Here is a 16,258-nt window from a genome sequence, read left to right on the forward strand (position 1 = left end):
TGCAAAACAGCACAATAACATTTTTATTATACAACCCCGTAACAAGGATGGTGGTTATTCCACCTCCACCTCTAATCACACGCTCGTGCAGCTCCTGTCTAATTACTTATCTGGCGGAATGCAGAGCGAAGCAGTCGCAGCATACGCCGGTCCTTCGGAAAGACAGCTGCAGCAATGTATCTACTGGACTCAATGTAGGAAGACTCAGGCTGAGAGTGTTACCTCCTTAGAAGAACGATATCTCGGCGACGTGGTGGAGGTGTAATCCAGCTTTTATCCGGGGTGAAGTGCAGAGGATTGGTGACAGCTGTCATAGCTGATGAGTGACAGCTGTCAACCCGGCCGCTCTTGGGAGGTGGCAGCGCCCTCTCGTGCCTGAAGCACGCACTTCAGGCAGGACGCCCTCTGGTGGTGGTCCAGCAGTACCTCCTCTTCTGGCGGCCCACACATCACTAATGCTGTTGCTGTACTATGATGAATTCTAAACCCTGACTGAAACTCTTCAAATAGACCATTCCTCTGCAGATGATCAGTTAGCTGTTTTACAACTACCCTTTCAAGAATTTTTGAGAGAAAAGGAAGGTTGGAGATTGGCCTATAATTAGCTAAGATAGCTGGGTCAAGTGATGGCTTTTTAAGTAATGGTTTAATTACTGCCACCGTGGAAAATTCTACAGCTAGCCAGGCCCCTGTAGTCGGTGCGGACCAAGGTAGCTTAGCCGCCATTAGTTACCCTCTGGCAGATCCCGAGCTGCCGGGAAAGCAGGCCGACTGGGTGACTGTGAGGAGGAAGCGTAGTTCTAAACAGAAGCCCCGTGTACACCGCCAACCCGTTCACATTTCTAACCGTTTTTCCTCACTCAACGACACACCCGCCGAGGATCAAACTCTGGTTATTGGCGACTCTGTTTTGAGAAATGTGAAGTTAGCGACACCAGCAACCATAGTCAATTGTCTTCCGGGGGCCAGAGCAGGCGACATTGAAGGAAATTTGAAACTGCTGGCTAAGGCTAAGCGTAAATTTGGTAAGACTGTAATTCACGTCGGCAGTAATGACACCCGGTTACGCCAATCGGAGGTCACTAAAATTAACATTAAATCGGTGTGTAACTTTGCAAAAACAATGTCGGACTCTGTAGTTTTCTCTGGGCCCCTCCCCAATCGGACCGGGAGTGACATGTTTAGCTGCATGTTCTCCCTGAATTGCTGGCTGTCTGAGTGGTGTCCAAAAAATGAGGTGGGCTTCATAGATAATTGGCAAAGCTTCTGGGGAAAACCTGGTCTTGTTAGGAGAGACGGCATCCATCCCACTTTGGATGGAGCAGCTCTCATTTCTAGAAATCTGGCCAATTTTCTTAAATCCTCCAAACCGTGACTATCCAGGGTTGGGACCAGGAAGCAGAGTTGTAGTCTTACACACCTCTCTGCAGCTTCTCTCCCCCTGCCATCCCCTCATTACCCCATCCCCGTAGAGACGGTGCCTGCTCCCAGACCACCAATAACCAGCAAAAATCTATTTAAGCATAAAAATTCAAAAAGAAAAAATAATATAGCACCTTCAACTGCACCACAGACTAAAACAGTTAAATGTGGTCTATTAAACATTAGGTCTCTCTCTTCTAAGTCCCTGTTGGTAAATGATATAATAATTGATCAACATATTGATTTATTCTGCCTTACAGAAACCTGGTTACAGCAGGATGAATATGTTAGTTTAAATGAGTCAACACCCCCGAGTCACACTAACTGTCAGAATGCTCGTAGCACGGGCCGAGGCGGAGGATTAGCAGCAATCTTCCATTCCAGCTTATTAATTAATCAAAAACCCAGACAGAGCTTTAATTCATTTGAAAGCTTGACTCTTAGTCTTGTCCATCCAAATTGGAAGTCCCAAAAACCAGTTTTATTTGTTATTATCTATCGTCCACCTGGTCGTTACTGTGAGTTTCTGTGTGAATTTTCAGACCTTTTGTCTGACTTAGTGCTTAGCTCAGATAAGATAATTATAGTGGGCGATTTTAACATCCACACAGATGCTGAGAATGACAGCCTCAACACTGCATTTAATCTATTATTAGACTCTATTGGCTTTGCTCAAAATGTAAATGAGTCCACCCACCACTTTAATCATATCTTAGATCTTGTTCTGACTTATGGTATGGAAATAGAAGACTTAACAGTATTCCCTGAAAACTCCCTTCTGTCTGATCATTTCTTAATAACATTTACATTTACTCTGATGGACTACCCAGCAGTGGGGAATAAGTTTCATTACACTAGAAGTCTTTCAGAAAGCGCTGTAACTAGGTTTAAGGATATGATTCCTTCTTTATGTTCTCTAATGCCATATACCAACACAGTGCAGAGTAGCTACCTAAAATCTGTAAGGGAGATAGAGTATCTCATCAATAGTTTTACATCCTCATTGAAGACAACTTTGGATGCTGTAGCTCCTCTGAAAAAGAGAGCTTTAAATCAGAAGTGCCTGACTCCGTGGTATAACTCACAAACTCGTAGCTTAAAGCAGATAACCCGTAAGTTGGAGAGGAAATGGCGTCTCACTAATGTAGAAGATCTTCACATCTTTCTACTCATCACTAATTGAAGAAAATAAGAACAACCCCAGGTTTCTTTTCAGCACTGTAGCCAGGCTGACAAAGAGTCAGAGCTCTATTGAGCCAAGTATTCCTTTAACTTTAACGAGTAATGACTTCATGACTTTCTTTGCAAATAAAATTTTAACTATTAGAGAAAAAATTATTCATAACCATCCCAAAGACATATCTTTATGTTCGACTGCTTTCAGTAATGCTGGTATTTGGTTAGACTCTTTCTCTCCGATTGTTCTGTCTGAGTTATTTTCATTAGTTACTTCCTCCAAACCATCAACATGTCTATTAGACCCCATTCCTACCAGGCTGCTCAAGGAAGCCCTACCATTATTTAATGCTTCGATCTTAAATATGATCAATCTATCTTTATTAGTTGGCTATGTACCACAGGCTTTTAAGGTGGCAGTAATTAAACCATTACTTAAAAAGCCATCACTTGACCCAGCTATCTTAGCTAATTACAGGCCAATCTCCAACCTTCCTTTTCTCTCAAAAATTCTTGAAAGGGTAGTTGTAAAACAGCTAACTGATCATCTGCAGAGGAATGGTCTATTTGAAGAGTTTCAGTCAGGTTTTAGAATTCATTATAGTACAGAAACAGCATTAGTGAAGGTTACAAATGATCTTCTTATGGCCTCGGACAGTGGACTCATCTCTGTGCTTGTTCTGTTAGACCTCAGTGCTGCTTTTGATACTGTTGACCATAAAATTTTATTACAGAGATTAGAGCATGTCATAGTTATTAAAGGCACTGCGCTGCGGTGGTTTGAATCATATTTATCTAATTGATTACAATTTGTTCATGTAAATGGGGAATCTTCTTCACAGACTAAGGTTAATTATGGAGTTCCACAAGGTTCTGTGCTAGGACCAATTTTATTCACTTCATACATGCTTCCCTTAGGCAGTATTATTAGACGGTATTGCTTAAATTTTCATTGTTACGCAGATGATACCCAGCTTTATCTATCCATGAAGCCAGAGGACACACACCAATTAGCTAAACTGCAGGATTGTCTTACAGACATAAGGACATGGATGACCTCTAATTTCCTGCTTTTAAACTCAGATAAAACTGAAGTTATTGTACTTGGCCCCACAAATCTTAGAAACATTGGTGTCTAACCAGATCCTTACTCTGGATGGCATTACCCTGACCTCTAGTAATACTGTGAGAAATCTTGGAGTCATTTTTGATCAGGATATGTCATTCAAAGCGCATATTAAACAAATATGTAAGACTGCTTTTTTGCATTTACGCAATATCTCTAAAATTAGAAAGGTCTTGTCTCAGAGTGATGCTGTAAAACTAATTCATGCATTTATTTCCTCTAGGCTGGACTATTGTAATTCATTATTATCAGATTGTCCTAAAAGTTCCCTGAAAAGCCTTCAGTTAATTCAAAATGCTGCAGCTAGAGTACTGACGGGGACTAAAAGGAGAGAGCATATCTCACCCATATTGGCCTCTCTTCATTGGCTTCCTGTTAATTCTAGAATAGAATTTAAAATTCTTCTTCTTACTTATAAGGTTTTGAATAATCAGGTCCCATCTTATCTTAGGGACCTCATAGTACCATATCACCCCAATAGAGCGCTTCGCTGTCAGACTGCAGGCTTACTTGTAGTTCCTAGGGTTTGTAAGAGTAGAATGGGAGGCAGAGCCTTCAGCTTTCAGGCTCCTCTCCTGTGGAACCAGCTCCCAATTTGGATCAGGGAGACAGACACCCTCTCTACTTTTAAGCTTAGGCTTAAAACTTTCCTTTTTGCTAAAGCTTATAGTTAGGGCTGGATCAGGTGACCCTGAACCATCCCTTAGTTATCAATCAATCAATCAACTTTTTTCTTATATAGCGCCAAATCACAACAAACAGTTGCCCCAAGGCGCTCCACATTGTAAGGCAAGGCCATACAATAATTATGAAAAACCCCAACGGTCAAAACAACCCCCTATGAGCAAGCACTTGGCCACAGTGGGAAGGAAAAACTCCCTTTTAACAGGAAGAAACCTCCAGCAGAACCAGGCTCAGGGAGGGGCAGTCTTCTGCTGAGACTGGTTGGGGCTGAGGGAAAGAACCAGGAAAAAGACATGCCGAGAAGGGGGGCAGAGATCGATCACTAATGATTAAATGCAGAGTGATGCATACGGAGCAAAAAGAGAAAGAAACAGTGCATCATGGGAACCCCCCACAGTCTACGTCTAAAGCAACATAACCAAGGGATGGTCCAGGGTCACCCGATCCAGCCCTAACTATAAGCCTTAGCGAAAAGGAAAGTTTTAAGCCTAATCTTAAAAGTAGAGAGGGTATCTGTCTCCCTGATCTGAATTGGGAGCTGGTTCCACAGGAGAGGAGCCTGAAAGCTGAAGGCTCTGCCTCCCATTCTACTCTTACAAACCCTAGGAACCACAAGTAAGCCCGCAGTCTGAGAGCGAAGCGCTCTAATGGGGTAATATGGTACTACGAGGTCCCTAAGATAAGATGGGACCTGATTATTCAAAACCTTATAAGTAAGAAGAAGAATTTTAAATTCTATTCTAGAATTAACAGGAAGCCAATGAAGAGAGGCCAACACGGGTGAGATATGCTCTCTCCTGCTAGTCCCCGTCAGTACTCTAGCTGCAGCATTCTGAACCAACTGAAGGCTTTTTAGTGAACTTTTAGGACAACCTGATAATAATGAATTACAATAGTCCAGCCTAGAGGAAATAAATGCATGAATTAGTTTTTCAGCATCACTCTGAGACAAGACTTTTCTGATTTTAGAGATATTGCGTAAATGCAAAAAGGCAGTCCTACATATTTGTTTAATATGCGCTTTGAATGACATATCCTGATCAAAAATGACTCCAAGATTTCTCACAGTATTACTAGAGATCAGGGAAATGCCATCCAGAGTAACGATCTGGTTAGACACCATGCTTCTAAGATTTGTGGGGCCAAGTACAATAACTTCAGTTTTATCTGAGTTTAAAAGCAGGAAATTAGAGGTCATCCATGTCTTTATGTCTGTAAGACAATCCTGCAGTTTAGCTAATTGGTGTGTATCCTCTGGCTTCATGGATAGATAAAGCTGGGTATCATCTGCGTAACAATGAAAATTTAAGCAATACCGTCTAATAATACTGCCCAAGGGAAGCATGTACAAAGTGAACAAAATTGGTCCTAGCACAGAACCTTGTGGAACTCCATAATTAACTTCAGTCTGTGAAGAAGATTCCCCATTTACATGAACAAACTGTAATCTATTAGACAAATATGATTCAAACCACTGCAGCGCAGTGCCCTTAATACCTATGACATGCTCTAATCTCTGTAATAAAATTTTATGGTCAACAGTATCAAAAGCAGCACTGAGGTCCAACAGAACAAGCACAGAGATAAGTCCACTGTCCGAAGCCATAAGAAGATCATTTGTAACCTTCACTAATGCTGTTTCTGTACTATGATGAATTCTAAAACCTGACTGAAACTCTTCAAATAGACCATTCCTCTGCAGGTGATCAGTTAGCTGTTTTACAACTACCCTCTCAAGAATCTTTGAGAGAAAAGGAAGGTTGGAGATTGGCCTATAATTAGCTAAGATAGCTGGGTCAAGTGATGGCTTTTTAAGTAATGGTTTAATTACTGCCACCTTAAAGGCCTGTGGTACATAACCAACTAACAAAGATAGATTGATCATATTTAAGATTGAAGCATTAAATAATGGTAGGACTTCCTTGAGCAGCCTGGTAGGAATGGGGTCTAATAAACATGTTGATGGTTTGGATGAAGTAACTAATGAAAATAACTCAGACAGAACAATCGGAGAGAAAGAGTCTAACCAAATACCGGCATCACTGAAAGCAGCCAAAGATAACGATACATCTTTGGGATGGTTATGAGTAATTTTTTCTCTAATAGTCAAAATTTTGTTAGCAAAGAAAGTCATGAAGTCATTACTAGTTAAAGTTAATGGAATACTCAGCTCAATAGAGCTCTGACTGTCAGCCTGGCTACAGTGCTGAAAAGAAACCTGGGGTTGTTCTTATTTTCTTCAATTAGTGATGAGTAGAAAGATGTCCTAGCTTTACGGAGGGCTTTTTTATAGAGCAACAAACTCTTTTTCCAGGCTAAGTGAAGATCTTCTAAATTAGTGAGACGCCATTTCCTCTCCAACTTACGGGTTATCTGCTTTAAGCTACGAGTTTGTGAGTTATACCACGGAGTCAGACACTTCTGATTTAAAGCTCTCTTTTTCAGAGGAGCTACAGCATCCAAAGTTGTCTTCAATGAGGATGTAAAACTATTGACGAGATACTCTAACTCCCTTACAGAGTTTAGGTAGCTACTCTGCTCTGTGTTGGTATATGACATTAGAGAACATAAAGAAGGAATCATATCCTTAAACCTAGTTACAGCGCTTTCTGAAAGACTTCTAGTGTAATGAAACTTATTCCCCACTGCAGGGTAGTCCAACAGGGTAAATGTAAATGTTATTAAAAAATGATCAGACAGAAGGGAGTTTTCAGGGAATACTGTTAAGTCTTCTATTTCCATACCATAAGTCAGAACAAGATCTAAAATATGATTAAAGTGGTGGGTGGACTCATTTACTTTTTGAGCAAAGCCGATAGAGTCTAATAATAGATTAAATGCAGTGTTGAGGCTGTCATTCTCAGCATCTGTGTGGATGTTAAAATCGCCCACTATAATTATCTTATCTGAGCTAAGCACTAAGTCAGACAAAAGGTCTGAAAATTCACAGAGAAACTCACAGTAACGACCAGGTGGACGATAGATAATAACAAATAAAACTGGTTTTTGGGACTTCCAATTTGGATGGACAAGACTAAGAGACAAGCTTTCAAATGAATTAAAGCTCTGTCTAGGTTTTTGATTAATTAATAGGCTGGAATGGAAGATTGCTGCTAATCCTCCACCCCGGCCCGTGCTACGAGCATTCTGACAGTTAGTGTGACTCGGGGGTGTTGACTCATTTAAACTAACATATTCAGACTTAGACTGCTGGGGGGTTCCCATGATGCACTGAGTGTTTCTTTCTCTTTTTGCTCTTTATGCACCACTCTGCATTTAATCATTAGTGATTGATCTCTGCTCCCCTCCACAGCATGTCTTTTTCCTGGTTCTCTCCCTCAGCCCCAACCAGTCCCAGCAGAAGACTGCCCCTCCCTGAGGCTGGTTCTGCTGGAGGTTTCTTCCTGTTAAAAGGGAGTTTTTCCTTCCCACTGTCGCCAAGTGCTTGCTCACAGGGGGTCGTTTTGACCTTTGGGGTTTTTACGTAATTATTGTATGGCCTTGCCTTACAATATAAAGCGCCTTGGGGCAACTGTTTGTTGTGATTTGGCGCTATATAAATAAAATTGAATTGAATTGAATTGAATAATAGAACTATTGATGCAGTTTTCAACCTATTACATCAGCATAGCAGTGACAGGTAACCCCAAAATCCTGCAATATGTGCCCAAGGGGTGCTATATAAAGGGAGAAAAGCAGGGGACCTAAGATGGACCCCTGTGGAACCCCAAATTTCATGTCACTAAGGTTAGAGGTAGTGTTACTGTACAAAACACAGTAAGAACGACTGGTCAAGTATGACGTCAACCATACAAGGGCACTCCCAGTACTCCTTAAATGATTCTCCAACCTATCAAGTAGAATATGATGATCCACGGTATCAAATGCAGCATTGAGATCTAACAGCACCAGAACCGTAGTGGTGTCAGAGTCCATTGTAAGCAGAAGATCATTCACCACTTTAGTGAGAGCCGTCTCTGTGGAATGATAATTTCTAAAAGATGCCAAACTCTAACTGTGCTGCTCTTGCAATAAAGATTATCAAATGTCACTGTTAGCCTTTTGGGCACTATGTCCATTGTTTTCTTTTCTTTCTTTTAACTACTTTGTGCGTTTGTTTGTTTGTGTACGAGTGATTTTTGGTTAAGCATATGTGTGCCTAATAAATTCAGTTCAGTTCAGTCTTCCTACTGGTCTGCAGTGGTCTTGCTGCTCACTGGGTGTATGACCGTCAGGCTCTGCTAAATAGCCGAGCGTCTATGGAGAATCAGGGTGCTTCATTTTCATCTTCTGGTGACGTGTCCTTTCTGTGGCCTCCGTTTGTGCCATTAGCCGGCGATGCTAGCACCAGTCAGCACTACAGGAGCTCCTGTGGACGCAGACGGAGGAGAGGGAGAAGAGCTGGTGTCCAGGTGATGCTAAGGCTGTTTTGGAAGCGTGTATTCGTGGGAAGATGTCGTTCTTTCCTTATCAACCTGCTGTCACATCTCCCAGGAGAACTTGCTGTCTCCATCAGGTGTGTAATGACTCTCATGCAGCTATGATGGCTCCCCTGCTGGTACGTGGAATCTCTGGGCACAGTGGATTGTCTCCACGTGTCCTGCGCACCTTACCCTAGCTGTCCTCTGAGGTGAACCTGGTTCCAGCTATGTTTGGGATGGTGCTGCTAAATGCACGTCCCATTACAAATAAGACTTTTGTCTTGAACGATTATATTCTGTCCAAGGACCTGGACTTTTTGTTTCTGAATGAAATGTGTGTGATGCGACGTGTTTGTGACTGTTCTCATTTTAGCCACTGGGTGTCGCTGTTAGACAGAGCAGCGTGAGGCTGCACCAGTGATATAGACAGAAGAGTAAGATCGGCTAGGCTAAAATTGTTCTGGAGTACATTTGTGTTAATAAAGAACCAGAGCTGGGGAGTTTCATGACACGGTGTCAGAAGTGGCCCGCTTGACAGACTGACGGTCAGAGAAACAAGTTGAGCCAGCGAAATGGTGAAGTTTCAGGCGCCGGAGTTGTTTGACTTCACCCAGCCGTCAACGTGGCCGGTCTGGAGACAGCGTGTTTCTCGCTTTTGAATTGCCACAAAGCTTGACCGAGAAGATGGTGAAATTCAGGCTAACACACTGCTGTACGCCACGGGTAAGGAGTCAGAGCCCATTTTCAGCACGGTCACTTTTCTGGAGAACATTGAGGACTATTATGGGGAAGTTATCAAGCAGTTTGATGACCATTTTGTGCCCAAGAGGAACATTATTCATGAGCGTGCTTCCACAGACGCCTACAACGGCAGGGGGAGACTGTGGAGGCGTTTGTGAGACATTTGTATGAACTGGCAGAAGTTTGTGAGTTTGGAGCTACAAAAGACGAACAGATAAGAGATCAGATTGTCATTGGAATTGCAGACATTGAAATATCTCAGAAACTGCAGTTAGAACCAGAACTAACTTTGGAAAAAGTCATTAACATCGCTCGCCAGTCGGAGCTCATCAAGACACAAAACGCCGCATCCAGATCCACTGAGACTGAAATAAGTGCGAGATAAGCACTTGTTCCACTTATAAACTCATATGACCTCGACAAAGCACTGGTGAGATGCCAGCAGTTGTTGATGTACTTAATGAAGTTTAACACTGATGCTGCAGCAAAGCACATCCTGCGTCAGCCAGACCCTCACCAAGCCCTGATGAGCTACAGGGCCACTCCAATCACAGCAACAGGCCTGAGTCCGGCTCAACTCATGATTGGTCGACAAATCCGGACAACAGTCCCTGTGCAGCCCAAGCGGCTACTTCACAGTCCAACTGACCACAGCGCAGTGAGGCTTAAGGACCAACAGACTAAAAGTGCCTACTACTTCTTTTACAACAGACGTCACTCAGTACGGCCCTTGTCTGCATTACAGCCGGACTAGCATGTTAAAATAAAACTGGACGCAGAAAAAGGCTGGAATACTACTACAAAAGTTGTTGCTAAAGCACCAGAACCCAGGTCCTACTATGTGCAAACAGACCAGGGAGTGGTTACCCGTTGGAACTGGAGGACATCCAGGAGGTACCGGAGCCATCAGGCCAACCTGCAGCACCAGAGACTAGTGACCTGAGTCATGACTCTTCTGGTGATTCAGACTCTCCTCCCTCTTCTTCCAGTGCCTCTGCTGATCTAGTTGCCTCTTTGCATCTGGACCCGTGCTCTGCTATACTGAAGACACCATCAGGGAGAGCTATTAATCCCCCAGTCTGGTTCAGGGACTATGTTCCTAAGTAAAACAGTAGATTATCCTTAACTGTGGAAAAAGAAAAAAAAAAAAAAGGCAAGAGGAGAGTTGAAAGAGAAAATGTTTTATTTTCAGTATTGAGTTATTAGTTTGTTTTGAAAGGTAGTCATACCAAAGGGTTGCAGTAATTCGCCATTAGTATTTTGTTTCGTGTATACTTTGGTTTTGGACATGACTGACATGACTGACTGTTGTCATTCAGGACTGAATGTTTGGTTTAATGCTCTAACTGAAGGGGGGAGATGTAATGCGACGAGTTTGTGACTGTTCTCATTTTAGCCACTGGGTGTCGCTGTTTGACAGAGCAGTGTGAGGTTACAGCAGTGATATAGACAGAAGAAGAGTAAGACTGGCTGTGACGTTTCTTGATTGCAGCGCAAATTCTTGCAACTTACATCTCAGACAGTAACATTTGCGGCATCTCAATCGCTGATAGAGAAGTTAGAATTAGTCAGGTGGCTGATGACACCACTCTGTTCTTGCGTGATTCTGACCAAATTCCTGTCGCTATAGGTCTCATAAAGAATTTCTCTGAAGCCTCAGGCCTTAAACTTAATGTAAATAAATGTGAGCTAAGCGCTGTTGTCAGTCATCGTTTTACTCTATTCCTGTCAAGTCTCAAGTAACCTACCTTGGAGTTATTATCTCCAAAAACAGAAGAAAGATGCAGTCTGAACTTCGATCCTATCATTGATAAAACCAAAAAGAAACTGAATCATTGGCTTCAAAGAGACTTTAAGAGGTAGAATTCTGTTATCTAAAGCAGAGGGTATTTCTAGATTGACCTATGCAGCTCTCTCTTTGTACGTCAAAGCTTCAAAGTGTAAAATCATTGATAAATTGCTCTATCGATTTGTTTGGAAAAACAAGACCCACTTTATAAAAGACAGTGTGCTAATGAATTCATTAGACTCTGGAGCTTTAAACATTTTGATTAATGCTGGCAAATTATACAGTATTTTTTGTCTTTCTGATGCCTGATTCTGTTTTTTCTCTCTGTTTGAGGTGCAGCTCCATCCAGAGATGGGAGTTGTATTTGTGTTGTTGATCCTCCTGTCCTGTGCAACAACAGCATTTCTTGTATATTCATCCGTGAATTGTTCTGTAATTTGTGTGTGCACTGTAAACAAATCTTGTCAAATTTACGGTGAAAAACTGGCAGCTGTGGTTGCCATTTTTTCACCGTAAAAAATACAGTGATATTGTATATGGCTTCACGGTAAGGTATATTAACACTTGTAAAAACAACAGTTTGAAAATGTTCCAATAAAGATGAGTTACTGTTCAAATAACGGTGAAATTGTATATAGGCTCATGGTATAGCTGTACAATTCACAATGTAACCCTGTTGCTTTTTAAGTGAAATACTATCCATTCCACAGCATTTATTGTCCTATTTTATGGTCAGTTTCTGTTAAAACAACAGCACAATTATTTATGCCTTGACAGTATGACTGTTCAATTCACAGTATAAACCTTTTGCTTTTAAGGTGAATTTCTATCCATTCCACATAATTTATTACCCTATTTTATGGTTTATTCCTGCTAAAAACAACAGCACAAAAATGTATCGGAAGTTACAGATCATCGATAAATTCCAGTGTTTTTTCTGGTACATTTGTAATTACTAAGAAGCTGAAAATGACTTTTAACACGATCGCTTTTGAAAACATCAAAAGCGACAAAAGACCCAAAGAATGAGCCAGTATTTCCATGTTTGATCATACTGCTCCCTGTAGGAAGCTGCACAGACAAATCCTGAGAGCACCCACAAAATCAGCTCTCTACTCCAGTCAGGCAGAGGTCTTGAAAAATAAAGTCATACTAACTTATGGTTTTGTGAAAATACTGATAGAATAACTCCATTAATGTCAATTCTGTCATTTGTACAAAGTTAAAATATAATATATATCTTTTAATGTTGAATAATGCACTAATTCTGAGGTTTTGTAACAAACACAGACCGCAAAGCATTCTGGGTAAAAGTGCCTCTGCTAAACACTGATTGGTTCTTAAAAATTAGCACATTACTTTAAAACGAAAACATATATCTGATATTTTCACTTTATAAAAGTTCAGACATGACAGTAATTTTAAATAATTTGTCCAAAATGAGTAGGTTAAAATTTGAACCATAAGTTAAAAATGTATGCCTCTGGATGACTTGGGTGATATTCCGTGAATAATACAGTAATGTGCTATTTTTAATATGACTGTCCAATGCTGTCACCATTTCAGCTTTTCACCATATATTTCACATGTTAAAACAATTAAAAATAACATTTTTGACAGTTTTTAAATTTATGGTAATTCAATGTTTTTTCTACAACAATAAGCTTCTTCTTGCTTTACAGTTTATTCCTGTTGCCATTTCACAGTTTTTCACTGTAATTTTCATGGACATTTTTTACAGTGTGTATCACGGCCCAAGCAGAGGGTCACCCCTTTGAGTCTGGTCTGCTTGAGGTTTCTTCCTCAGAGGGAGTTTTTTCTTACCACTGTTGCTCTGGGGGTTGGTAAGGTTAGACCTTACCTGTGTGAAGCGCTTTGAGGCAACTTTGTTGTGAACTGGTGCTATATAAAGGAAAATAAATTGAAATTTTTAGATTTCACCTCCTTAAACTACACTTTTAAAATTAATTGGCTCAAAAAGTTCTTCTTAAATCCCAATTCCATGTGGAATTTTATTCCAAATTTTATTTTCTCAAAAATAGGTGGTCTCCCATTTCTTTTAAAATCACACTACAAAATTGACAAATTAGCCATAAAATTGGCCAATTTTCATCAACAAATGCTTCTAGCCTGGTCACTGTTGTAAAAACACTCATTCTCTCCCCACACCTTTCAAATCTGGAACAATAGTTATATACTGTATAAAAACAAATCCCTATTTTTCCTTAACTGGTACAATAACAATATCATTTTTGTTTGGCAACTTTTCAATAGTCAGGGTCTTCTGATGTCTTACTCTGAATTTTTTATCATCTTACAAGATTCCAGTTACCCCAAAGGAATACGCTGTTGTTATGGATGCAACCCCCCAAGGTGTGTTGATGCTGTTTAAGGTTGGGGTGCTATCTTCTGCGAGGACCCCTGACTTGCTAATTTTTGAATCATCTCTGGGCAAAATATGTTTTTCTTCCAGGCCTTCCATGAGAAACAAAAAAATTAGATCTTTATTCCAGAAAAACACTATTCCTTATGTTATTCATTATTGGAAGCAGTTTGTGCCTGATCTTAACTGGACTACTGTATGGACTTTATCTCATAAATACTTGATTACAAACAAAGTTCGAGATGGCTGCTTCAAACTTCTCCACAGATGCTACCCTGCAAAAAAGTCTCTTCACAAGGACATGGACTGCAGCTGCTCTTTTTGTTCTCCGACCAGTGAAACTCTCATCCATCTCTTTTGGACATGTCCTCTAACTGCTGCATTTTGGAAAGATGTCATTCACTTTATACAGTCTAATATTCTTGGTAGCTTTTGCCTAATGTACTCTGATGTGCTCTTTGGTTTCTATAATGTATGTAACTCTAAAAAGAAAGAATTTTATCTCATAAATTTCTTAATTATATTTGCTAAATTTCATATTCATAAATATAAATTTTCAGGAAAAAAGTCCCTGTTCAAACTCTATTTGCTTGAATTACAACATTACAAATTGTTGTGTGGGCCGCCAGAAGAGGAGGTACTGCCGGCCCACCACCAGAGGGCGCCCTGCCTGAAGTGCGGGCTTCAGGCACGAGAGGGCGCTGCTGCCACGGACACAGCCGGGGTGACAGCTGTCACTCATTATCTCTTGACAGCTGTCACCCATCTACACTTCATCATCTCACTCCATAAAGACCAGACGTCATCTCCACCTCGTTGCTGAGATATCATCTACCTAAGGAGGTAAATGCTCAGCTGTTGTGATTGTCCGTTACAGACAATATTTTTGCTTGTGCTACTTTTGCAGTTGGGTTTCTGTGACTGCTTGTAGCTGAGGCTGAGTTGGGACTGACGCCTTCTCACCCCAACGTTTGATAAGTACACTTACAACTGCACGTGCCAGCTTTGTGAATGAGAGGCGGAGGTGGAATATTCACCATAAGTGTTACTGGGTGTTCATACACCCACATCTGATTGTTTCTGCTCCTCGCCAGCAGTACCAGATCCGACACGCGGAGATGGTGGCCACCTGGGGACTCGGAACTTGGCGGCTCCAGTATTTTCCAGGTTCGGTGGCGGAGGAAATTGTGTGGTTCCGGTTCTTCTCAGGACAGACGTCTTCTATCCTTGCGTCTGCCCACACAACACCTTTGTTAATTGATTTTTGTACATATTCTGTAATCTGCTGTGTTGAGTTGTGCTATTGACAACAGTAAAGTGTTCATATTTGACTTCCTCCATTGTCCGTTCATTTACGCCCCCTGTTGTGGGTCCGTGTCACCACACTTTCACAACAATCATCAAACCCTAAAGCTGTGAAGACTCTTGATACTCTAAATTATTTTAAGTGCTGACAGGTTATCTTTTTTATATTTATTTATTTGATGTTTTTCTTTATTCGTTGACCGCTGGCATACGTTTGTACTTTGTGTAATTGTTTATGGTTAATCTTTTTTTAAAAAAAATGCACTGTGTTGCACAACTTCTCTATCAACAAAAAAAAAAAGTTACAAATGTAAAGAAAGTGTGAAGTGAAAACGAACAATTTTGTTGAACACAGAAAAAATGTTGACACCTCCATAAGGAACTTGAACTTTTTTTTATTTTTCTTGTATATCTCTTTGCCCTTGTGTTTTGTTCATTTGTTTGTTATTGTATTTGATGAACTAAAGTTTTGGAAAAAAAATAAAATAAAAAAATAAAAGAACCAGAGCTGAGGAGTTTCATGACAGTGTGTTGGCGGGAAATGGACCAGGCCCCTCTTATCGAACTCTGCCCCCAAAATGAGGGTTTCCTCAGCTGGCCGCGTTCTTCAGGAGTCACTGCGGTTTTTAAGAGCAGCTTCGTGTGTCGGTGGGTTAGCACAGAGACTTTCTCATCATTTGAATCTCACATCTTAAACAAATCGATCATTTTTTTGTGTTTTAATATACCGTCCACCTGGTCCATGGATCTCCTTCACGAGGACTTCAGTGACTTTTTGTCTGGCGCTCTGAAGCTATCCAGACTTTTAATTGTTGGTGATTTTAATTTACACGTTGATGACGCTTCAGATTAATCTGCTGCTAAATTTATCAGTCTGATGGAATCTGAATCTGATCCCGCATGTGTCTGTCCCCAAACACAACAAAGGACATGTCTTAGATCTTGTTTTTACTCTTGGCCTAGATATTGACTCCATTTATTCTGAGGACATTTTGATTTCTGTGTGTGTTCGTTTTAATCTGGATCATCCATCTGCTCCACGAGTGTTTTTTATAGAACTAATAGAAGAATTCTTTATTGTCCACCGATGTGGAAAATTGTCTTTGGCTCACCAGCACAAAAAAGACAACACTAAAATACAAACATAGTCATACAAACACACGAATAAAACAAAGATAAGATACATAAAATACATAGAAGTAAAGGAAGAA

General features: G+C 40.8%; 1 long non-coding RNA gene across 1 annotated transcript; it reads left to right on the top strand.

Annotated features, from left to right (window-relative positions):
- The first annotated feature begins 247 nt into the window (after window positions 1-247).
- Window positions 248-15,743, top strand: LOC117509912. Its single transcript, XR_004560592.1, has 3 exons — window positions 248-259; window positions 2,639-2,642; window positions 15,662-15,743. It is a non-coding gene; the product is annotated as an uncharacterized LOC117509912 (long non-coding RNA).
- The last annotated feature ends 515 nt before the right edge of the window (window positions 15,744-16,258 follow it).

This window comes from Thalassophryne amazonica, chromosome 5, assembly GCF_902500255.1.
Source record: "Thalassophryne amazonica chromosome 5, fThaAma1.1, whole genome shotgun sequence".
In the NCBI taxonomy this organism is placed as follows: Eukaryota; Metazoa; Chordata; class Actinopteri; order Batrachoidiformes; family Batrachoididae; genus Thalassophryne; species Thalassophryne amazonica.